This window comes from Zeugodacus cucurbitae, chromosome 3 (assembly GCF_028554725.1).
Source record: "Zeugodacus cucurbitae isolate PBARC_wt_2022May chromosome 3, idZeuCucr1.2, whole genome shotgun sequence".
NCBI classification, from domain to species: Eukaryota; Metazoa; Arthropoda; class Insecta; order Diptera; family Tephritidae; genus Zeugodacus; species Zeugodacus cucurbitae.
Window position 1 is genome coordinate 18,133,020 of NC_071668.1, and position 27,315 is coordinate 18,160,334.

Here is a 27,315-nt window from a genome sequence, read left to right on the forward strand (position 1 = left end):
TGTATTAATATAATAATAGGTTTCTAGACGTAAGGTTTAAAACGAGACAGTACTTTTTTCGGAATTGGTATTTTTTACAGCCGTCACTTGATTTATACTCACATAAGGTTTATTGCTCACATAGGGCCCAAATTGCTACAAAAACTGGTAGAAAATTGGGCTGGAATCGACCTCGACCGATTTCAATGAAAATCGGTACGTAATAGTTTTTTGACTTCGGTGAAAAATGGATAGCGGAATAGAGTATGCACAAATTCTGTTTTTGAGGTGTGGGAAATCTGATGTATGTAATACGAATCTTCTTGATTGTTTCTTCATAACTCTTCCTTTGTCGATCATTTCGTTTTTCGATCTAACGCTATCAATATTCTCATTCACAAATTTCAACTGGTTCTCCACTGAATTCAGATCCATATATTGGGAAGGCCATATTATACCGTCGATTTTATTATGAAGAATTTAATTTCGTCCAAGCATCTATCTAAATGTTAGGAAACTTTGTCCTTTTTTATGGAATTCAAAATTTTCCTTTAATCCATTCTTTTGCACAAACACAAAAATTGATTCAAAGCGATGCTGTTGAAAATAATTTGAAATCGAATATTATAGAGTGAAGTGTTCTCATTCTGCATATCTACTAACACTATCTAATACAAATATACCTACATATAGTCTTCCAAGGAGGATGGAGTAGAAGTTCACGTAAGTGTGGAAAGTTTTTGACTGCCATTCACTTGTGAGTGGCCAGGAACGATTCTTTTGCATGTGGCTCAAGCAGTTCACGACTTCCGGTCTTAGACCAAGTATCCTCTGGGTAGCCAACAAAAATCCGTTTGGAGGCGAGCTAAAGTGAGAAGGCGAATCCAGCTTATGCGGTTGTGTGTAGGGTTTGGGACCGACCACATAAAAACGAATAACCAATGAATAAGAAGCAACAGCCTCGGATGAGACACCCCCCTTTTGATGACGACCACAGCAAACGTATAACGGACTATGATTTAAGGGAATGCACCTGGTATGTCCAGACCCTTTATTTGGAAGGTGCCGCTGCCCAGCTGGTTGATGTCCTCGTAAGAGTAAATGCTGACCTCACCACAATCCAAGAAATGCGATGGACGGGACAAGGACGGAAGAAGGTGGGTCCTTGTGACATCTACTACAGCGACCATATAAAGGAGCGCAAATTCGGTGTGGGATTCGTGGTGGGAGAGAGACTCCGTCGTCGAGACCTGGCATTCACTCCAGTGGATGAACGTCTAGCCACAATCCGCATCAAAGCGGAAAATTCAACCTCCATGACGAAACATCGCCAAACGGTCTGAGGCTGATCGACTTCGCCGGGGCCCGAAATATGGTGTCTGTAGTACTAGATTCCAGCATAAGAAAATCCATCAAGCTACTTGGCTGTCCCCGGATCAAATCACTCGCAACCAGATCGATCATGTTGTGATAGATGGACGTCTCCAATGTCTCCAATGTTTTTGACGGGCGTACGCTTCGTGGTCCCAACATCGACTCGGAGCACTATCTTGTAGCAGCTAAGATACGCACCCGCCTCTGTGTAAGCGCACACGTCAACAAACACAAGGAAGGTTCGACACCGAGAAGCTGCAATCACAACCGACAGCCGAACGATTTTCTACTCGATTTGCATTCCTGCTCTCTGAGAGCACTTATCAGCATCTCGGTATAAGAGAACTGTGGGACGGCATATCAAACTCCTTACGTACAGCTGCAACCGAAACCATTCGCTTTCAAAGTCAAAAAAACAGCTGGTATGATGAGGATTGTCGTCTCGCAGTGGAGAGAAAACATACTGCTTACCTCGCAATGTTGCGATCGACCGCAACACGAGCGGGATGGGAAAGATACCGAGAGCTAAAGAGGGAAGCGAGATGCATTTGCAGACAAAAAAAGAAAGAGGCCGAAATGCGTGAGTATGAAGAGCTTGACAAGCTGGCCGACAGGGGTAATGCTCGAAAATTTTACGAAAAGATCCGGCAACTAACTGAAGGATTCAAGACCGGAGCACACTCCTGTAGGACCTAGTTGTTGATGACCAGAGTATACTGTGTTTGTGGAGGGAACACTTCTCCAGCCTGCTGAATGACAGTGAAAGTACAACACCAGGAGATGGCGAAACTGATTCCCCAATCGACGAAGATGGAACAGATGTTCTATTGCCCGACCGTGAAGAAATTATAATAGTACTTACCCGCTTGAAGAACAACAAGGCGGCGGGGCCGATGGTTTGCCGGCCGAGCTATTCAAATACGGCGGCGAAGAGCTGATAAGGTGCATGCATCAGCTTCTTTGTGGAATATGGTCGGAAGAAAGCATGCCCAACGATTGGAATCTCAGTGTACTCTGCCCAATCCACAAAAAGGGAGATCCCACAATCTGCCCCAACTATCATGGGATAAGCCTCCTTAACATCGCTTATAAGGTTCTATCGAGCGTACTGTGTGTCCTACTTTATGGTGCAGTAGCCTGGACGGTGTCAACATCCGATGAGACGGCACTAGGAGTTTTCGAGAGAAAGGTTTTGCGGAAGATTTATGGTCCTCTGAACATTGCCAATGGCGAATACCGCAGACGATGGAACGATGAGCTGTATGTGTTATTCGACGACATATACATAGTCCAGCGAATAAAAAAACAGCGGCTACGCTGGCTGAGTCATGTTGTTCGAATGGACGAAAGTGCCCCAGCTCTGAAAGTTTTCGATGCAGTAACCGCTGGTGGAAGCCGAGGAAGAGGGAGACCTCCACTCCGATGGAAGGATCAGATGGAGAAGGACCTGTCTTCACATGCTATTACCAATTGGCGCCATACTGCCAAAAGGAGAGATGCGTGGCGCGCTGTTGTGGACTCGGCTGTAACCGCGTAAGCGGTGTCTACGCCAGTCAAAAAGAAGAAGAATAGTCTTCCAAGTCTTACCATATGAAGTAAACAATTTAAGCTGCAAATACACTTTAGAATCCAGCGGAACAATGGGAACCGTAATATATACTTACATCATCTGTCGGCTAGTGAAAGAAACTAAGCGATTTCGCTGATAAGCAAATACATTTTTAATATACATAAAATATCGTTTTCGTGATAGAATCTAGAAACTATAAGTTTAATTTCACATTTTTGGAGACACAAGCAAGTACAAATTGACAATTATAGATATCTAAGTATATTTGAAAATTAATATCCACACTTTAATAAAAAATAATCCAAGCGGTTCAATTCCAATAAATTTTTAGGCACTTCCATGTAAATTGCGCAACAATTGTCTCATACAATTTCGAGTTGGTCGTATCATCATTTGAGCAAATGCCAACGGTTCATCTCTTTCTATTGCAACCCAATTCACACCGGCATTATCGTCGCCATAGCGTCCATTTAGGTGGCTATTAAAATATATATATGTATATGTAAATATTTATCACCATTTACAGCAAACTGTGATTTTCCTTACCATAAATAGCAATTTAAAAACCACAAACCGCCTTCAAATTTCCGTGCACAATTACATGCAGATATATCATTATCACGATCGGAAGTTGAAAATTTCATTCCCAAGTGTTTGCCGAAGGAATCGCCAGCATTGCCGCTATAATTTCCCAATTTCTTCAAAGCGTAGCTCTCTGACTCCTCAGCAATAACAAACTGTGTATATTTTGCATAGTATTCCGTACCATTATGTCTTCTCATTTGTATATATAACTCTTGTTCGCAGTCGCTAGTGAGCGCATGTAGTTTCTCCAAACCGATCCAATAGTTACCCGTTAGGTCGCCAAATCCCTCCTTATAGTCCGTCCAATTTCTATTAAAATCTACGGAATCACTTTGATGACGCTTTATAACTAACCATCCACCGAAATCCACGTCTTCTACACAAAACACCTTCAAGTCGTCGATATGGAGTTTTTGTATTTGAATATTGTATACGCCATTCTCTCTGCTGTTATCTGCCGCTTCTGCGCAACTCGATAATTTTGGTACGCTGTAATGAGCAGTTAATAACTGTGAGTACTAGTGATAACTATTATATAACTTATAAGTCAGTTTTACCGATTTGCAATTAATAGCTTTTCGATGTTCCACGTTTTACTCTCGAATTTGGTTTCACTCGTTTGTATATTTTCTAAATTTTTCTTGAATTCCTCAACAGCATCTAGTTCCACATCACAAGTGCAGTCGCATATAGCCCTTTGTTCATTATTATGACTTAAACAGTAACGGATTTGAAAAATCAAGATAAAAAATAGCAAAGTATTCCAAAAGTTGCGAGAAATTTTGCTCAGAGTTGCACGAACTGTTTAAGCGCAGATTTTAAATTGATGCTTACTGAAGGATATATTAAAGTTAAATAAATACGATGGTACACACAATCGCTTGTTTATGCCAAAAATAATCATAATTCTTAGAATTTGGCGATAAGCAATTTTAAAATAAATATTAATAATTATTATCAATAGAGAGAGTTTTTGGCAATGTCGACAGTACTTTCGGTTATATTAAGTGATTCATTTTGTTATTGCGTGTATATTTCAATATTCATGTATATATACATAAATAGATCTATATAAATATGTGTGTAGCATTCGAAATATGATAATAATACATTTTGAAGAGCGCATAATGAAACTGTGCTTTTCGCTCTATAATTCCTCTCAAGTTGCTAATTTATAATCAACCTAAACTAAATACCATCGGCTCTGGAAATCATTACAAAATTTTTATTTTTAATTAATTATTAAAGCTCTCTTCGACTGACCAAACCTTATCTCCATTAAATTTACAATCTTTTCGAAAGCTATAATACATATATGTATATACATATAGTTGTAGCATATTTACACTTTCTATATTTAATTAGTATAAACCAAGCTTCTGTTGAAAATGTATGAAAGTATATTATTACTATTTCTCTAAATGCTTATCGCAATATTCTAAGAATTATGAAGAAGACGCGGATTTCGGCGCATGGTTAGTTATACAGCGACGTCAAAGTGACTCAGTAGTCTGTTCTTACTGATAACGAAAAAAACACATTTTTTTGCTGTTTTGGTTGAGAATTATATATGTACATATATTTTTATACAGTCACCTAAAAGAGCGACATGGCGATAGCGTACAGATGCGTGCGAAAAATTTTCAATTTTGAACTTGCTTGCGCCACTAAAAATGCGAAATGTATCGTTTACCTACATTATCCTCTCATAAAAACGATATAATAACGGGTGATTTTTTTGAGGTTAGGATTTTTATGCATTAGTATTTGACAGATCACGTGGGATTTCAGACATGGTGTCAAAGAGAAAGATGCTCAGTATGCTTTGACATTTCATCATGAATAGACTTACTAACGAGCAACGCTTGCAAATCATTGAATTTTATTACCAAAATCAGTGTTCGGTTCGAAATGTGTTTCGCGCTTTACGTCCGATTTATGGTCTACATAATCGACCAAGTGAGCAAACAATTAATGCGATTGTGATCAAGTTTCGCACTCAGTTTACTTTATTGGACATTAAACCAACCACACGAATGCGTACAGTGCGTACAGAAGAGAATATTGCGTCTGTTTCTGAGAGTGTGGCTGAAGACCGTGAAATGTCGATTCGTCGCCGTTCGCAGCAATTGGGTTTGTGTTATTCGACCACATGGAAGATTTTACGCAAAGATCTTGGTGTAAAACCGTATAAAATACAGCTCGTGCAAGAACTGAAGCCGAACGATCTGCCACAACGTCGAATTTTCAGTGAATGGGCCCTAGAAAAGTTGGCAGAAAATCCGCTTTTTTATCGACAAATTTTGTTCAGCGATGAGGCTCATTTCTGGTTGAATGGCTACGTAAATAAGCAAAATTGCCGCATTTGGGGTGAAGAGCAACCAGAAGCCGTTCAAGAACTGCCCATGCATCCCGAAAAATGCACTGTTTGGTGTGGTTTGTACGCTGGTGGAATCATTGGACCGTATTTTTTCAAAGATGCTGTTGGACGCAACGTTACGGTGAATGGCGATCGCTATCGTTCGATGCTAACAAACTTTTTGTTGCCAAAAATGGAAGAACTGAACTTGGTTGACATGTGGTTTCAACAAGATGGCGCTACATGCCACACAGCTCGCGATTCTATGGCCATTTTGAGGGAAAACTTCGGAGAACAATTCATCTCAAGAAATGGACCCGTAAGTTGGCCACCAAGATCATGCGATTTAACGCCTTTAGACTATTTTTTGTGGGGCTACGTCAAGTCTAAAGTCTACAGAAATAAGCCAGCAACTATTCCAGCTTTGGAAGACAACATTTCCGAAGAAATTCGCGCTATTCCGGCCGAAATGCTCGAAAAAGTTGCCCAAAATTGGACTTTCCGAATGGACCACCTAAGACGCAGCCGCGGTCAACATTTAAATGAAATTATCTTCAAAAAGTAAATGTTATGAACCAATCTAACGTTTCAAATAAAGAACCGATGAGATTTTGCAAATTTTATGCGTTTTTTTTTTTTTAAAAAGTTATCAAGCTCTTAAAAAATCACCCTTTATATATGTGATATCGTGTGTGACTATATGTGATATTTCTAGGAGTAACATGGGTTTCTTAAATCTAGAATATCTCTAAAATATTGTGCAAAAAATCGATCGGCCCGAGTAATGGTTTTGGAGATACCATCGGAAGCAGTTGCGCGGTATAGGGTAGGTAGTATTGTCACTTGAGACTTTAAATGCGTTTTTCTGAAGCCAGTGTTTCCAAAGTCATTTGTCAAGATATCTCAAGAACTACAAAACCGATTCTGATGAAATTTTAGACAGGTCTTGGTAGGTTATTGGATAGAATTACAGCTATTGCTTTAAAAAAATGCTAATAGTCATAAGTTCTAATGTAAAGACCTACAATTTACGTCTCTCTAATAGCGGTCGCCACTACGATAATCAATAAGGGTACTCATTTAATATAAAATTGCCAATATGGCAATATGAGTTAAATGAGCGCTCTGTATTAGCCAATAATAATAAAAAACAATAAAAATTATTGAAATTAGGAGTTATCTCTTTAATTTTATTACAAAACTTGCAGACAGATCTGGCTTCGCACTCTCCCATTCATATGTATGTATATACTTTCCCGTTTTTTGCGTGGGGTCATTTAAAACAAGTAAAATGTGGAAAATTTCAATCTAAATTGTAATCATTTTGTAATGAGATAAAACTTGATTACGACTTCTCGATGCAGATTGCGATGCGAAGAGAATGACTTTTTGATACCCTCACTTGGGAACTGTTTCCAGAAAATTGAGATTTTAGCAATAAATAAAAAATATATGTTACTCGGGGCGTATGTAGCTTTCCAATGGTGAAAGAATTTTTGAAATTGGCACAGTAGTTTTTGAGTTTATTCATTACAAACATATGTAGATACAAATCTTTCCTCTTTATAATAGTAGTATAGCTACATCAGGAACTAATGCAGATAGCGGAATAAAACTGTACACAAATACTGTATTTGAGCTGTGTGGCATCACTTGTGTAAACATTGTCGAAATCGGACTACAACATTTCAAGGCCTCGAATAACGAAAGTGAAGAACTCGGAGTCTAATGGTAATTTTTCACCAAAAATATCGGCAAATCTCTCAGATATTTTCATGTAATTCTGAAGGAATATTTTTCTTCTAATAGCGTGTTTCTGTACCAAAAATGGTTAAAATCGGGTCATAACTTCCCCTAGTTCGGATATACCCAATTATAGGTTTATCAAATATACGTTGGGCTTTATACCTTATAAATCGATTAATTATCATAAGTAAAATATCTTAGCCAAATTAAGTGATCATATAATCTTAGATATAATGTATGTTGGTGGTGAAAACGAGTGAAATCGGTTCAGAAACTACCTCAGGACTTCATATCGAATATGTGGGTCAAATTGTGTGTTAAATAAACATAAATTGCGAGAGATTAAAATTTTCGGTTGCACCCGAACTTAGCCAATCCTTATTTATAATTAAGTAAATGTAACCAGCTTTATTTCTACATAAATTAAGTAATTGTATCTATAGCTGTACATATGTAAATATATAATAACTCTAATATACTTGTTGTTGTATCTTTTATATGTATTGCCAACAAAGCCTCTCAGATTTATTTACAAGCAACACGTCTCCAATGCATTTCTACAACACTCAAACTCTCATTAATTTGCCCAAAAAATCACATACAGTTACATATTCGCGCATCACCAACACACATAGAGACATGTATACTTGTAAAACAACACCTCGATACCTTCGTTTGGGTCACAGCACAGCCGCCTAGACAGACCGCGTCCGCCAAGACCACCAAGTCACATGAGGTGAAATAAATAAATTGCTGGCAATTACTCCGTTAACAAGTTTTATTGACTCTTAAATGTTATTTTTTCGTCATGTCTATTAGCGATAAAATAAAAGGGACTCGGTCCGTATATGCTGCGAGGCCGCCAAATTTCGGTTGAATGGCTGCGGCAGCGGCGATAAGGGATGTGTGTGTTGGGTGTCGTGTCGCTGCAATTTTTGTTTATGGAGTCAATGGCTGGAAGACTAAAACACACATACAAACACATACATGACCAGAACATAGACACAAATGTTTGCAGAAAAATGGCCAGACAATAGCACAGAAATAAATTCACATATATGAGACATGAGACAGCCAGACGGACGGACATTTTGGCCCAAAATCGATGTGGAGCAGCAAGTAAACAGCGCGCGGACAAAAGCGTCTGACACTTCTCACTTCTCGCATCCATTCAACTCAAGTTGTTGTTGTTGTCCTTTATGCTTTGGCTTTTATATGTGTGCATGGTGGCCGTGGTGGGTGGGGAGTTGGACAGTGTACGCGCCCTCAACAGCAGATTTATTACATTTTTGTTTTCTTTTTTCCTTTGGTTCCACAGTGACCACCACTTTTCCGAGATTTTGATTGTTGCTTACATTTGTTGGCTGGACAACAAGGCGCAACAATAAAGCAGCGTTCGACTGTGTTGTTGTCGGTGTGACAATCTGTATATGTATTTATGTATTTTGGGCTTTGATTTTGATGGAGTGTCGTCGAGAACTCAATGAATATTTTTGCACTTCAACTAGAAATATGAGTATGAGTTATGTGTAGGTCAGTCGATCAGCACAAAAATAAGTTTTGCTTTTTGTTTTTCTCAGTGTGGCCGGAGAACTTGGTATAATTTATTTTTGGACAATTACACCAATTTCAGATATTTTAAGTCAGACAAAATTTTGATAGAAGAAACTTGAATTCTCCAGAATTTTCTATAGTTCTAGAGTCAGATGAAGTTGTTTTTCTAGTGAGTTCGGGAATGGCTCGTTGGTAAACGGCTTAGGTAGATAAAATCAAATTTTAATGCTTTAAAACAACCTTTCAAAGAAAGAAGAAGCGATGTTTCTCCATTAATTTTAATAAATATAGTTAGAAGGAAAGTTGGATAGGTCTTATCCAAGGTGAATGTGCCAGTTTATTGCAAATATTATCCATACAACTGTTAGTTGTGTGGCTCTATATGAACCTTAGGCGCAAGTCCAATTTCCAATCCGCGAAACACTTAAGCCATATGAGATGCATTCTTCTTTCTTTTGAGGAAATTTTGCGATAGGAATAGGCTCTTGGTACATGTCATATTATCACGGTATCATACGTCGTAATGTGATGTGCAGTACTACTACTACTATATATAGGGTAATATATGTGTTCGGTCTCTATTCTGGCCAGTATTTGAGGACATTTTCGTATGCAAAATTTCCTCACAGGAACATTAGTTCGAAATTAGTTTAAAACCTGTCTGTAGGGGGGGCAAATATCATAGCGATTACATCAAAAGAGAACGACTTCTTTTTGTGAGGTACTCTGATTATACTAAATTATATTAGTAAAGCGGAAAAGTGTTATTCAACAATCCTTTTATAATTAACGTAATCTATGGATCGTTGTGAGACCCTATCTCATATCCATCTAGGAACTATGGGAAAACAATATATATGTATGTCTATGGATTGTCGTATCGCCGTACGCAGATCATTACTGAATGTCCCCATTTAAGGGGTGACCTCCTGTGACGGCCTGATTTTTTGGGATTTTTTAGAATTTCTTTCTACGGCCAACAAGTTAGAAATCAAATTTATTATCATTTATTAATAGAAATTTCGATAGTATAAGCATAGAACAAGAAAAAAAATAAAATAAAAAATAATACGAGCTGTAGAGCTAAACAGAGAAGGTACAATCTTCTATAAGAGTGTACAGCTACTGGCGTACGCCGATGATATCGATATAATTGGAAACAACACCCGCGCCGTTAGTTCTGCTTTCTCCAGACTGGATAAGGAAGCGAAGCGTATGGGTCTGGTGGTGAACGAGGACAAGACGAAATATCTCCTGTCGTCAAACAAACAGTCAGCGCATTCGCGTCTTGGCTCCCACGTCACTGTTGACAGTCATAACTTTGAATTTGTAGATAATTTCGTCTACCTGGGAACCAGCATTAACAGCAATAACAATGTCAGCCTGGAAATCCAACGCAGAATCACTCTTGCCAACAGGTGCTACTATGGACTAAGTAGGCAATTGAAAAGTGGACGATGTCAACATCCGATGAGACGGCACTAGGAGTTTTCGAGAGAAAGGTTTTGCCGAAGATTTATGGTCCCTTAAGAATTGGCAACGGCGAATACCGCAGACGATGGAACGATGAGCTGTATGTGTTATTCGACGACATAGACATAGTCCAGCGAATAAAAAAACAGCGACTACGCTGGCTAGTACATGTTGTTCGAATGGATGAAGGTGCTCCAGCTCTGAAAGTATTCGATGCAGTACCCGCTGGTGGAAGCAGAGGAAGAGGGAGACCTCCACTCCGATGGAAGGACCAGGTGGAGAGGGACCTGGCTTCGCTTGGAATAACCAATTGGCGCCAAACTGTCAGAAGGAGAGATGCGTGGCGCGCTGTTTTGGACTCGGCTATAACCGCGTAAGCGGTGGCTACGCCAGTCAAGAAGAAGAAGCATAGAACATGAGTTACAGCGTTCTGAAAACACCCGCCTCAAAAAAATGCGCTCGCACTTTCGCCAGGATTCCAGCTGTTTGGCTTATCGGAGATAAAAATTGAATCCTGTAAGTTTAAATTCATGGAATGCACTACGGTGAAATTAATATACCAAAAATTGGACTTTTGGTAGAAATTTCCGAAATTTCCGAAATTTCTGAAATTCGGAGTTTTGTATTTTCTATTTGGGTTTTTTGCTATCAAATTTTTGGAATTTTTGATTGAAAATAGAGAGTTCTATACGTTTACATGTGTTGAATGCCCCCAGCAAATTTCAAAACATTCGGTCATGCCGTTTTTGAGATACGATGAAGGTTTGAAAAAAAGTTTTGAAAAAAAAAAGTTTCCAGCTACCAACTCAGCGCTTCGAACAGCTCATTCTTTTAATTGCTGTAGCTTAACGACTTCGAATTTTTAAAAATCATTTTGATTGGTTGAAAAGGGAGGCGAAGAGAGCCTGACCGCAAGCAGCCGCACTTAAGCCATCAATAGGCCCATTCTGCTCCCAAAAAAAATCAAAAATCACTTTTTTCTAGACATGTTAAGAAAGCAATTTATGATGAAAAAAATAAATACATTTTTTGAACCCTTCACATGGGATAACTCCTTTAATCTTAGCTTGACTTAATTTTGGCTCTCCTTTCTTGATTTACCCATTCCTCCACCATCACTTTTAAAAGAAATACTCTTATTGTGTCTACCGAACTCTATTTTAGCGATGTATCTCCCAACACATAACCTAACGCCGATATAAGATATTGATCTAAGAAAGAAAGTTATTATCACTGAGGTTTCCTCTTAATAAGTTGGGTAACTCAAAATTATTTAAATCTCAGGAAAAGTTGAAAGAGGTGTTTGTGAATCAGAATAATCCTATTGGTTAGTTTTTTGAAGCTTCTTGTTGTCAAGTGCCTTTTCAATATAAGAGATACGTATCGGTATGTGTTCTCATATATATCATTCTAAAGAAATATCGTAATGTTGACCTGTTCAGTGTCGTAGACTGATGGGAAAATTAATGTAATCAAAAAATCGCAGTCTTGAGTCGGTCTTGAGAACGGCTTTGAATCTCAAAGAATACTGGAATCTACAAAAAATTAATTGGAAAAAACTTGAGTCAGGTTCATCCTTCTGTCTACTGTGTTTTGAGTTCCAAAGTTGAGTTAATAAATTTTTAGAGCAAAAATTAAGAAAAATATTTGTATTTGTCGATCCTGGTAGGTGTCTCCACTAAAAAATTATTACTCTAGACTTGATATCGTTAAATTTTTACAAAGCAAGTTCTTTCAACTCAATCTTAAACTCTTTAAGCTAGAAAAGACACTAGATCACCAGACTTTGTATACTTTGTTAATACAAAGTGCCTAATAGTGACGTCGAAAAGTCAAAGAACCAATAAAGACAGTAAATACATACGTTATATACATAAGTACGTGTCGTCTAAGAGTAAAAATTCATATCAGTACATAATAACTTCATAAAATATCAGAGAAAACACACATTAATTTCATTAATATGCATAAATACTCATTTACAAAATCTTCACACCACACTTCCACGTTATTTCCAAAAAAAATACTCCCTCATCCACGAAAAAAGGCAAAAACGCGTGTATGGAATACCCATGAAATTGGCGTTTGTCGACGAAAGCGCCATTAAATCTGGCATTGGCAGGCGCGCAGACAACAATCTGCTGTTAAATCGCATCAAACAGAAACATAAATCGATTAAATTTGCTGTCATTTAAAATTTGACACATGAAAAACACCGACGAGTGCGAACCACGAGAGCGCGGGTGGGTGGGTTAACGCCGATTTGAAATGAAGTGGGCGACGCGCGAAATGTGGAGAAGGGAGTAAACGTTAGCTATTAACAAAGTGACTATTTATGCATTTGTCCAACTGAAACGCACGCGTTCGATGGCTGTGAAGAGCTGAGAGTGAGTTGGGAAGACTACAGAGTTGACTGGGAAGGCTTAGAAATGAGTTGTATGTTAGCGATGGGCGCGCCGATTGAGTGTGAACACCCTTTGTTGGTGTGAATTGAACTCATACATACATCTGCATTTATATGACAATGAATCGAGACAAAAGTTGAAGTCGATTGAGAAGCGACGCCAGTGTACCCCATATTCTTGTTGGCGCACGGGAGTTGCAGAGATTTTCGTCTGGGTTTGGGGATTTATGCAAATGCGCACACAACCCCATTCCACCCAACAATGCGCACAACAATAACAACAACAGCAACACACTAAATATTCACCGCAAATATGAACCTGCAATCTCGTACACATCACTCTTGTGGTTTGGGTGACGCGCTGACCTCGGCTGGGGTTTGAGGGGCGCTGCACGCAGTCACGCCGCCGTGATGACACTTTGTGGTGTTTTCGTGGTGATTATTCAACGCATGTTGTCAACATATTGTTTGTCGCTCTTTGTTCTTCGCCAACTCAGCGACTTGCTGTAGGTGTGAACTTGCGGTGGTTGGCGTATGAGAAAACAAAAAGTTGGCATAACGGTTTGCTGCGTTCTATTATTGCCATAAGTCAAAACGTTTTAGTTGACACATTAGATATTTGTGTACATTTTGCGTTGCTAAGCGTTTTTATATTGTTTCAATTGTTGTTGTTGTTTTTTTGGTAGCGCGCTGCGTGGCGCGTAATTGCGTTCAGCTCATTTGAGAAAGGAAAAAATGTGGAAAAATAGAAAAATAAATAAAAACTTCTTGCCTTCTTTCTATCGGTTTTATTAGCGAATTTTGGGGTGTTTTGAGAGCAGAAATTCATATTTTTAGCTTAAGTTTCGCCACAAATTCGTCATCCCTTTCCATGCATTGTAATTCAGTCAATATAATTTTCAACTTTTTACTGCTTGCAATGAATTTTAAGTAGCTATTTGTCTGGCATTTTTAATTAATTAATTTTAATTTTTGACAAATTTATATAAATTAATTGGAATTTGAGGGCGTCTAGGGTACGTGGAATGATATTTTGGTATATGAAAAAAAAGAAACAAAACATACGTGCCGTTGATGTCTCAAAAATTGCTGCATGCCCTGAGGGTCTAAGGGTATCATGCCATAACAAATATGACTTCAACTAGTTCCAATGAATGCCTACTGTTGAATGAATACTGTTTATTATTTATTTTTTATTAATACAATTTTTTTTTTTGCTACAACATTGTCTGAAACTTTCAGAAATGGTATTATTTCTTTAAAGAAAGACCTTCATCGTGACAGTTCTATAATTTCTATATTGAAGTGGCGTTGTTGTTATCGTTCTCCAAAATGTATCATAAGACCGGAACTTGCTTTTGAGAAATCTCGCTCCAAGAACTTTTTCAAAAAATAAAGCGATCTTAGTCTCCCTCGGAGAAAACACTAATCGCACTTTTCTTGGAATTAAAAAAGAAAAGCAAAATTTCCCGCAAATGTCGAGAATTTGGCTCAAGAAGTGACATTGTCAGTTAAGGGGTTATATACAGTTAGACGGCCGAAAAAAAGTGAATTTTCCAGAATTTTTTCTGAGAAAACTTTTTAATTTATTGATCCAAAAATTTATACACATATTATGGTATCTTTTAACTGTATTTTAAGACTTAGTACTAGTAAAAATATTTATTTGAAAAAGAGCTACAGCTGATCTCCAGGAGCTCCTCTCAAAACAGACGTTTTGCGGTGACCACTATATCTCGGAACTGGATCATCCGAAATTAAAAAACCAAACAGATTCGTTAAAATAATGTTAAATCTAGTAAATAATTGAAGGAATAAGCAAAATAAAATTTTTTGACAAAATGGCGGTTTCTAAAAAAAAAATCGATTCTTCACCGAAATTTCGGCCTTAAATTGTTTATAAAAAAAAATATTTATCGGAGAGAAAAAATCTTCGATTAATTACTAAAAAATATATTTAAGAAGGTCGTGTTAAAATTTGAGACTAATCGGTCTAGCCGTTTTCGAGTAATGTTGGTCACCGATTTTGAAAAAACCATTTTGAGAAAAACGCGTTTAAAATTTGGACCTTGTACTTCCAAGCACTCTGAAACGCCTTTTCAAATTTTTCATTTGCTTGTAACTTTGAAAATATTAGGTCTATGTAGACCTAATATTTAAACAGTATTTTGTGACATTTTTATTCAAAAATTCCGAATACTCAGCCATTGGCACCTCATCTCCCATGACGTGTCTAAAAAAAGTTCTTGGGGTGGATACCATAACTCATGATTGGTTCATCTAAAAACAATAAACCAAAAATATTTCGATAGTACATGGATAGATGTGGTTAATAAACAAAGGAAAAAAGAAAATATTGAAATTTGATTTTTTGACAGAATTTTAATCAAAATTTTTGGTCAAATTTTCGGCATATATTGGCTGGAAAACAATAGTTATAATAAAAATATTAGAAAATCCATTGTTCATTAACTAGATAATGTTATTTGAAAGATGTGTGGAAAATTTTATCGTAACTTCATAACTTTTTGAGTTACCGTGTCCACCGACTTGAAAAATGTAGTTTTGAGATAAATGCTTTTAAAGTTTTACATACATACTGACGTGGCCTGATGGGCGGAACTTACAAAGGGTATATCTCTTAGAATATCTCTTATTATTCGGATTGATTTGATATTTTTTGAAAATATTTTCAACATATTGCACTATTTAGTAAGACAAATTTTTTATTTATTTTGAAATTTTGAAATTTTAAACCCACTTTACCCCTTAATGACTCATATTGCATTGGCTTCTCATTTTGTTCATAAGATGTTCTTGTCATCTGTTCTAATCTTTTCTCCTAATGATTTCGTGTAACCTCTGTATGATCTCATCGACAGCATAAGTTCCCCGAGAAGTGTTATGACATTCGCCAATTCACCAGCTCTTTCATTTCTATTTATTTCCCAGTAGACAAATTAGAATTATGTCAAGTTGATCGGTTATATATTTTACTAACAATAAATAATTCCATATTTTCCAAATTACTGTCCGATCTTCAGCTTCTTCATTATTTTTTTTATCGAACTTGGGTAAATAATTCTTAAATTATCTCTCTATATAACAACATAATTTTATTATATCATGAATAGGGTTATGAGAAAAATCTAATTCGAAATTATCTGCTATATTAATATATAGAGCACCTATAATCATGAGCCATATACTTCTAATGTATGACCCTGCATAAGGAAGATGAACTAAAATTACTACGTGAGGCTACGATACTTTTCTGGTGACGATTTGCAATTTGTGCCTCCATTTGTTATATAGGATTTGAGATATCAATTTTTGTTTTTATAATTTATTATATTACTAAAGATTCCCAAATAAAGAGGTGAAAGTAATTTTTATCCGCAAATCGAGAAACCTGATCGTTTTAATCACCAGTTGGTGCCGTTTTCTTCAAGATTTTGAACAAGGCTGGTAATGATCTTCCGGTTGTAGCTCACAACTTACTGCCGAAAGACTTATTTTCGAAATTATTTGTATATTCATAGTAATCGAAGGTAAATTCACTCTTGGTCAAGGTACGTTCGTTAAACTATATCTCATCTCATCGAAAAGATGAAGTGAAAAAGTACTTAACATCTATATAATCTAGTAGAAACGTGAAAAAGACTGTAGCGCAATTGTAAATTCACCCAAAATCGCTTATATTGTTTTTTTAAGGAGAAGAAGAAAGAGAGTAATGAAATACTAAATATTTCGGCTTAGAGTTTTGAAGAGATCTATATGGATTTCAATCATTTGAAGACAATTATCCAAAGCTATTATTCAAGAAACAGACCCATCTGAAGGAATAATTCCTTTCTTTTCTTTCTATATCCTTATTGAATGAAAGTCTAAATATTTCGGCTTAGAGTTTTGAAGAGGTTTATATGGATTTGAATCATTTGAAGACAAGTATCCAAAGCTATTATTCAAGTTTGTTCCACTTAGTTTTAAGAAACAGATTCATCTTAAGAAATAATTCCTTTCTTTTCTTTCAATATCCTAACCGCCTTGAGATTAATCTAACCTCAAACGAGATTGCAGATAATTTGTTATATCTTAAGGAATTAGACTTCGACTAAAAGAAAATATTATCAAGAATTGCATTAAATTTATCGAGATTATTAATTTAAAGCATAATTTCCTTAATTCATGCCACAATATGGCCGCCACAGGAGTCAGTTAACCACACTCCACTTAATATACGCAACTTTCGTATGCAGTGTACTTGTGGCAACACCTCAAAATGGCGTTGCGGATAATGAGTACAAACTAATTTAGGCGCTGTTGCTTTTCCACTAGCTAACTCGAGCTCTACGGCTGATTGTGGGCTACCGAATGTAGTTGTGAAGGAAATTACATTCATATCTAGAACACATTTCCGACATAAGAAAACCACAACAGCAAAACCGCAACAACAACAACAACGACAAGCAATAATGCCAACAACAAGAGCAATTCAGAAGACCCTCACCTAGCGACCGCAATGTTGACGTACGCGTGATTGTGGTCGGTCGTTAGACGGTTGGCTGAACGGCTGAGTGGTTGCAAGCACTTGACTAGCTGAATTCGTTGGTTAAATGCGGTTGGGCTTCTAGTCGCTGCCGCTGGACGACATTATCGCCTGGACAACTTAATTTTCCACAAACATGCAAGAAATGGCGGTGGCTACTCGCACACACACACACACCCACCCTCGGCACTGGCATTGCATGCGCTCACTTCATTGCACCGCCGCTGCACCGTCTACTCGCCGTCGCAGTATTGCCTGCGGCCAAAACTTCCGTTTCTCATACGTCTCCTTTCAATTTACTGTTGCGCGTCGCTCATTTTTCTACGACACAACGAACAATTTTAATCAAAATTCAACTCAAGTCGCTCGAACGACGAAATTTTTATCACGAATTTTCACGAATAGCCAGTCAGCCCCCTTTACCGGTGAGCGTTAGGCGCTCTTGGTGTAGTCAGTCGTCCAGGCAATCAACTTGCCATTTCTTGTCGCACTCAAGCGGCTAGCTCAACTGACTGCCTGCCTGGCTGATTGGTGGCCAATGCTTGACTTCTGTTGGCGTTTAAATGCGTTTCTTATGAAAATTAGTCTGGAAATTGCACTTCGGCCGCACTCACTAAGCGAGAGTACAAGACGAAATTATAATTTAAATTAATCAACGCGTCCAAGTGCTGCGTCGAGCGTGAGCCTTTGCGATTGGCGCAAAGTGATAAGAGCTGGGCTTGAGTACAAAGGGTGGCGGCGTCGGTGTAGGCTCAGCAGCTCGGGGGAAGGGCATGCGGCTTCGTGTGAAGTTCCCACTGCCTACAACCGCGTTGGGGACGCACAGTCAGCAGTCAGCTGTAAATTATAGACGTCACAAGCGTGCGCTCAGCCGAGCTCGTCTCAGCTATCATCAAATCGTTTTTAAGATCTCACTGAAAGCTCCAATTGCCGAGTCGACGCGTCGGCAACGTGTGTTCGTATAATATCGTATTTGTTACTGTTTTGTTTAATGCGATTTATAATTGCAAATGCAAACACGCAATTTTTCAGCTTTCGCAGCGCAGCGACTGGTGCTTTGCGTTTTGCACGCGTTAATTTTGCATGAAAAATTGGTTTTCGCTTATGCACTTGTACTTTTGAATATATATATATACATACATACATGCGAATCTATGAAAAATTAAGCCTAGATTGCGCTCAATTAAATTTAATTGGTCTATTATACTCACATACTCACCATTTGTATGTATTTTTGTGCGTGCAGCAAGCGTCTGATAATAATAACATTATTTCGTGTGGAAGTGTAGTTGTAAATATGCATGCATTTGTGAAAAATGTGAGACTAAGAGTGAAGCTAGGTAATAAAATTTTTAATTTTATTTTCAACATTCTTTAAACAGTTTATTTGAATTTCGAATGAACTGAGATCCCACTCAGTAATGGAATATCTACCATAAGAATTTGCAAAGGGAAAATCAGAAGTTTGCGCAAATGGCGATTTTCTTTCACAACTTAGTCTGAATTTACAGCTGAACGATCTGAACGATACTTTATTATATATAGTTCATGTTCGATATTCGTACGAAGTTCATCAATCGTCGCTGGTTTGTTGGCATAGACCATAGACTTGACATAGTCCCACAGTAAATAGTCTGACGCCTTCAAATCACACGACCGAGGCGGCCAATTGACTGTGCCATTTCGTGAGATAACACGTTCCCCAAACTTGGTTTTCAATAAATCGATTGTGACATTCGTTGTGTGGCTTCTGGCGCCGTCCTGTTGGAACCACACATTGTCCAAGTACATATCATCCAATTCGGACGAAAAATATTCGGTTATCACTGAAAGGTAGCGATTCACATTCACAATAACATGTCGGTCTTGATCATTACGGAAGAAGTACGGCACAATGACGCCGCCGACCCCATAAGTCGCACCAAATCATATTTTTTTCAAGATGCAATGGTAACTCATGCAGTACGTGTGGATTACTGCCTGTTCAATAAGGCATATTTTACTTATTGACGAAGCCATTGAGCCAGACATGAGCCCCATCGCTGAAGATGATTTTTCGTTGAAAATCCGGAACAATTTCAAGCAACCTCAGCCTAATTCACCAACATACAACGATTCTGGTGGTCAAGCGGCATCAGTACTTGCGTCAATTTGTTCTTGTAAGGATGTAGGCCAAGATCTTTTTCGCAAAATTCTCCGCAACGACGTCACAGAGAATGCCCAACGCTTGAGAATGACGTGTGAGAGACTAATTTGGGTCTTCCTTAATTGATGCGCTAGCGGCGGCAATATTCTCGACACTACGGGCACTCTTTGTCTCACTGGTACGGAACCATTTTGTACTGTGCCTGTGGATTCAAAATTTTTCACTAGACGCTCAATTGTTGATCTGACAGACGACTGAGATGACGACCATAAATTGGACGTAGCGTTCTTAAAGTTGACGCAACTGACTCCGAATTTGAGTAGTAAATTTAAATAATTTCGACTTATCTTACCATGATAAAATGCCTTACTGAATGGGAAATATGGGGTCGTTTACTATTACAAATAGTCTACTTTTGTCGTTATTGAAAACCCCTTTACTTGGTCTAATAATGTTCCAACTTCTCTGACCTAATAGGTCTGTACAATATGATGGCTAAAATGGCGATAAATGTCTCAATCGACTCAAATTTGTGCCAAAACCTGGAGAACAGGGTGGGCGCGAATAAGAAAGAAATTCGACCAATTTTGCAGTGTCGACGGCTGAGGTTAGATCAACCCGTTGTAAGAGCTCTTTTTTCTTTGACATTTTTCTGCAATTTAATTTCGTTTCATGACAGTTTATCCAACACCTGTGACTCTCAGAAATTGGTGGTCATCATATTTTCGGCTGAACTAGAACAGTCTTTGCTTACTACACTGTTCTTTGTTCTTTGAGATGCAGCAATGGGTCCATATTTCGTGAAGCGATGCAGAAACTTCTTCGAATTGCGTTTAAACGGAGTGAAGAAACGCAACTCTCATCGCGCTGACAGCTTCCACATGTCCAATATTGCATGCAGAATATGATCCATTCGGTCTTTTGGGAGGCCTACTGTCATGTAAAGCTTCAATATTCAGTGGAATTGTGTAGTTTTGTCACGTTATCCTCCATGGTAGAAATTTTCGGAACACCTGGGCTTGGCTCATTAAAAACTGACGGACCTCCATACATTTAGCAGCTTTTCGATTTCGTTAAGTTATTGTTTTTTTTTTTCATTTATCATGAATCCGTGTCGAGATCATGTCTTCCAGACGCGGTCGAAACCTACGTATCCGATTCGGTGAAATTTTGACACTAGCCGTCTACCAAATAGCGGCGCTATCCGTTGATCTAAAGAGGATACGACGATGGATATTTTCAGTCCTAACTTTTCTAAAATTTTCATTATATTTTTCGTGGTGGTGTGGGCCCTGTTTATCCAAATCTTATCACAAACGGACAGCTTCTCTTTTAAACTTTTCAAACTGTCGTTAATTAGTAATTCTAACTTTTTAACAGCCTTCGTCATGATACTGCTACGGTTTCGGTTCCCAATTATTATATCTTACCTAGATTATCTTTGAAATTGTTTTATCGTTTATTCTATACTTCTTAAATTAGTAATTCATATCTACGACTATCTCTTCCTATCTATTATATCTATTCCTGAAATATATGATAATCCAATATAGAAGCTATACTTTAGGGTCTGTCATTAATTTTAAGTATAGTATCTTTTGACTTTAGCCTTTAGTCCAAGCTTTCGTTCAAAATTTCCTTTTATAAAAAAGAGTATAGTCCCCTTTCTTTATTCCTGCTCAAATCTCTGCATTGCACCCTTTCTGAAACGGAGAGAAAGCATGAAATATGAGTATTGCATTCATTCTATTATTCATGTGTCGAATACAATTTCTGATTATGACACCTCAATTTCAGTTATCTCCCATTGATATACTGTCATTGCCAATAACAAAAGGCAACAATTGCGAACTGCCACTGCCACTGCCCCCAGCGCCGCTTGTGCATTGTGAGTGTTGCAATTGCAATTGAGTCTGCAGTCGCTAGCGAGGCCAAGCACGAACACAACACAAAGAAGTCAAGTGTTGCAGCAACAATGCATAGACGACTGCCACAGCGGACCACAGCAGGCAGGCAAGGGCAACCAGCAGCAGACGCAGACGGACGACTAACAAAAATAATGCATGCATTTTCGCCTTTTCCCTTTTCTGTCACAAAGGTGACAACAACATAACTCTCGAATGTTGCAAGTGGCAAGTGCAGATGCAAGCCGACAGGTAGTGAGTGTTGCCAACGGTTTGACAGATAAGACACAACGTTGCAATGGAGTGAAATGCAGAGCACAAGCAACTGCATATATGCTACTAACAACAACAACAACAACAAATTCCAACTTTATTTGGTGGCAGCCGCAGCAGCATGAAATCAAAGTGCGCCGCATGCGGCAACAAAAATGGGTAACAGAGTTGTAGTCTGTTAGCGCACACCAGCTGGCACACACATTAACACGCCCACCGCACTGCGCCGCACTCAATTTCAGTGTGATATTCGTGCAACATTATGTTGCAGGTGCAGCAGAGAGCACATTATTATTGTTGCCATTATATTAGTGTTGGGTGGGTGTTGTTGCCGTTGGCCGCCTACTCGACTGGCTGGCTGGCTGACTGACTCGCTGACATTTTCATTCAACTTGCGTTGCTCCGAAGCTGCTGCACCTTGCCCGCTGCCGGCTGCCACTTTGTGGGAGTGTGCGAACAATGTGTGAACAAATAATTCCATCAGCGGCAACAAAAGCTCCAGTGAAATGAATGAAGTAATGCAGCAGGAGGTGCAACATGCATTTCGCATGTTTTGACCGTCGTGTTGTTGGAATGGTTGGTGTTGTTGTTGCTGCCGTGTTGTATGCTCTTGTCTATTGTGGCGCGTCGTCAGCGCTGGTATCAGCCATTTGTATCAGTTGGCTGTTGATTGCTTACTTGTATGCTTTGGTTGTCGCTGTTGTTGTTGTAGTGTTGACAATTTCAACGTCAGCAACAACAACAGTAACAACAACCGCAATTGCTGTGCACTGGCATCCAATATGCGCTTATCGTTGTGGAAATTTATGAATTGTGCAGCGCAACACACAGACATATGCAGTTATAGATACATACATACATCCTTAGTTGCATATAAACACGTATTTTGCATGTCCACTTACTGCATATGCTTTTGTATTGTTTACAAGTCGCCACAGCAGTGGCAGTTGTTAAAAGGAAAAGTCCGTTGTATCAATAATATATTTGTTGTTGTTGTTTAAATTGTTTTTGTTACTTTTTCCTACTGTGTCCCACTTCAGTTTCTTTATACAACTCAATTTTGCCCACTAGCCACTAGCCACTCGCACTCTCCGCCAATAGTGAAATTACCAAAATTCGTTGCATACTTTTGTGCGCCGAGCAGCCACACTACTACAAAGCACTCGTTTGGACTTTGTTGTTTGTGTATAAGCAGTACATTTTACTGCTTAAAACTAAAATTCACTGCAATTCAAGTGTCTTGCGCTTGTTATAAATATGTGTGTGTTGCTGCAACATGCCTCTGCAACATTGTCCTTTGTTTACTCTACAACAATACGAACCGTACGACAACTCATGCATTGCTATTGTTGAACACATTCGTTATCCTTTTGTGCATTTTGTAATTAGTTGATCGTATCACAGTTATGAATTTATGTTTTTACTGCATGTTGCAATGTACGCTTTGTTTGCCGACTTGCAACACTCAATAAAATTTGTACCTAATTGTTACATGCTACGAATGCCAAATGGTGATGATATAAATAATTTTTGGGAAATAGTGATAGGTGAACGCAGCGAAGTGACTGGAATCGACATTAGCCGACTTAAGAAATTTATTATAGAGTCCAAGCGCTTTGTCGCATCAGAAGGATCTTTGTGTTCCGTTAGTAGTTTTCCGGGTGTCACCATGGATTGTCTAATCTGCCTAAGCGAGATTCTCTGCATATGCATAGAGCTACCCCTTAACCTAACCTAACTTAACCAAGGTGGGCAAATGGTTTTCATATTTACTTGAAGTCCAGTTTTGATGAAATCGCAGCTTTTTGTAGAGCTTTTAACTTTAAGTGAAAATAAAAATAAGCAAACCCTTTGTGTGAAAGGCTAGAACTTTATTGATCACCAAAAGCTCATACCCACTTCACCTCGAACAAGTATTTATTTGAGCTTGGTACCAGGACATAAAGATATACAAGGTAATGAACTTGCGGACCAACTGGCAAAAAGGGCCGCGGCTATCAGGCCGGTAGGGCCGGAGCCCTTCATTGCAGTTGGTCGGCATGTTCTTAGAAGCCGTCTACAAGAAGAGAAATGAACAAGTAGGAACCGCTGCTGGCTGCATGTTTTTCGGAAGATATAATCTAAAAATATTTAAATAATTCATTGCGCTCCCTAGAAACAAGCAGAGACATCTAGTGATACTCTACACTGGTCACTGCAGACTAGGGTGCCACCTGGAAGTCTAATCATCGGATCATTGCCGATTCTGTGATCTAGCAGCGGAGACGCCTTCGGCGATATCGAAGAAAATGGGTCATATAATTGGGGCTCTGTATCCCCAACCTACCCTTCTCACAGATAAGTTCAACAACCTAAACATTTTAAATCTTATTTGTGGAAGATTTACCTTATTGAAAAAAAAACCTTCTCAAATTCTGATAAGATTCACAACCGATCAGAACAGTTCAGACGGAGTTCCAATCTGACTCGTAAGGTAATCGCTTAGCTTATCGTAACCCAGTTACCCAAGGGCCAAAAGAACTCTCATCAATTCTTAGTCAAGCTGGTGATTGCAAGCTCGCCAGCCATAAAACTACCGATGATTCCGACATGTACAGATATTCAGTTAGGATCTGATATCTCTTCGCTTATGGAGTAGTAGAGTTCAATCTGACCCGGATATTATGGTGGACGACTAATGCATTAGTTCGTTAGTAATATGAAATGTATCAGGTTTTCCATTTTTGGTCCTCTAGAAGGAGAGTCTCTCATACTTTCTCAAAGCATCTTTCAGATTGTCAAATGATGTCAGTTCGCGGATCCCGACTAAACACTGAAAAGCTCGTTTGATTTGACTGTTTGAGTTTTTCCCAAGTGATCTAGCAATTAGGATTAAAGCATTGGGAGTCATGGACGATTTTTCATCTCAATCAGCTGAAAGCTGGTAGTTTGCAGATATGATGTTCTAACTTTTTATCATGCTTATTGGTGCTCCATAGATTCCTGAAGTTTGAGTTCTATCAATTCTATCTATAGGTAGAAATGTAGTTAGACTAAGAGCTCTTTGATCCCTATCATATTACCCAGCTTCCTCTTTGTTCACGGTCCATACTGTGCTGTAACAATGTTGTTGTGTTCGTCATCTATTAGTAATGTTTCAAGACCTGAGATGATCCATTTCGAGTAGTCTTTACTTAGCTAAGCTGATTTACCTTGGGGAGCTGACAGGACTGCATCTGAGTCGGTATATTCCTTTATTTCGTTCTCTTTCTTACCGATATCGCTTTCGGGTTGACAAATCATCGAAAGTATATAAAATGTAAGGCATTGCCGAAACTGAAAATGATTTAATTAATCTAAACCGTTATGTTCTAGTTATATGGTACTGTGTTCTTAGTAATCCTTGATATCTACTTTGGATTCTTTAATTATTGTTCACTGTCTTTCAAATTAATTATACAAAAATTTCGAAAGAATTACTTTATTAATCGAACATAAATCTTGCGCTTTGCACCTCTAACAACAATAATGTGGCATTCACACATAAGAAAGCATTGAAAGATGACTCCAATGAAGACAGCGAGGACAGAAGAATGTGCACATAAATACAATTTTATTACACTTGTTAACAACGGGTGAGAACATTGAACGATGCGGGAGGTGGGCTGAGACTGTGGAGCTATCTGTGTGTAAAGCAAGAGCAAAAGTAAAATTGGAAGCCAAACGGTGGCGGCGACCTCACATTAAACGCTTCACTAGCACTGACTGGTTGGGCGTCAAGAAGCGCAGTATATCAGCGCATTTATAATTTATATAACTATACTGTATGGTATATGTGAGAATGCCAGTTGACACATACATACATATGTTGGTGTATTGGTGTATGTGTATGTGCAGTGGTGTAGGCGACGCTGGCAATGGCAGTGGATGTCTAAAAATGCGCATAAGTAATGCCAAAAATGTCGCGGCAGCACACACATACACCGATATTTTTCTATGAAAGGCAAATTTTCGTATCTCATACATTCATACATACATACATATATGTATATGTAAACATGTTAATATGTATAGTCAAAGGGTGATGCCGTCTTTGGAGCGTGCAACGTAGTTTCGCACAATAAATCAAAGTGTTAAGCACGCCATGTCAACAACCTGCACCACACACACATATAGCCTCAAACGCTGCCACCAATGAGCAAGAACACAATCGTGTTCATATTACAAACAAATTTATGCATTCTAAAACTGCTTACAGCAACTTCTTGCCATCGCTTGCCATATGTTGCAGCACATTCTTCAAATGCTATTTTTATTGCGTTTGCTCGCTTGTTGTTATTGTTGTTGTATGTCTCCAAGTAATACTTAAGTATTTGCACCTTTTTGGCACTCGCCACCATAATTTATTTGCATCAATTTCACATTTTTCGACTGCACTTTACGCGAAAAGGCCAAGACAGTTGTTCAAGCAAGGGCTTTGTTAGCGGCGACTTGCCACCGACGCTTTTCTGGAGGGTTTAACAACTTTTTTTGGTTCCTTTTTGGAAAGCTATCGCTAAATGGAAAAGGGGGAAAATAATATAATTTGGCTGTCTAGCATTTTGAAGTCTTAATTAATTTCAGAGAGTTAGAAATATTGAGCAAACTTTAGGTTGTCAAATATTGGCTATGTCAAATAAAATACCGTTTCTGGGAATACTATACATCCTGGAAAGGTCTTGACATAACCTATAAAACGACGCTATGCATGATTAATTTGGATATTGCGTTCAACAGTTATAGTCGTGTAAACATGGAGTTCACTAACGCCGAAATTCGCGCTATTTTAAAGTTTTCCTTCGTTAAAGGCAAATCCGCTAGAGAATCGTTCCGTGAGATTAATAGTGGTTTGGGGTATGGTACTCTATCACTTCGAACCGCGGAGGAATGGTTTCGACGATTCAGAGCGGGAGAAAACATCACTATGGATAAGCCAGCCGGCGGAAGACCTGTGACGACGAATACCGATCAAATCATGGAAAACATCGAGTTAGACCGGCATGTGGCATCTCGTGACATCGCCCAGGAGATGGGAGTTGGTCACCAAACCATTTTAAACCATCTGCAGAAGGTTGGATACACAAAACCTCTTGTTGTTTGGGTGCGGCATGATTTGACGCAAAAAAACCTTCTGGACCGAATCAACGCCTGCGATATGCTGCTGAAACGGAACGAACTCAACCAATTTTTGAAGCGGATGGTGACTGGCGACGAAATTTAGATCACATACGACAATATCAAGCGAAAACGGTCATGGTCGAAAGCCGGTGCATCATCCCAAACAGTGGCCAAGCCGGGATTGACGGCCAAAAAGATTTTGCTATGTATTTGGTGGGATTGGAAGGGAATCAACCACTATGAGCTGCTCCCATATGGCCAGA

General features: G+C 38.6%; 1 pseudogene; it reads right to left on the reverse strand.

Moving 5' to 3' along the window:
• Nucleotides 1–3,048: 3,048 nt before the first annotated feature.
• The window catches only part of LOC105215091 (uncharacterized), a 51,799-nt pseudogene continuing 27,532 nt past the window's right edge, over nt 3,049–27,315 (reverse strand).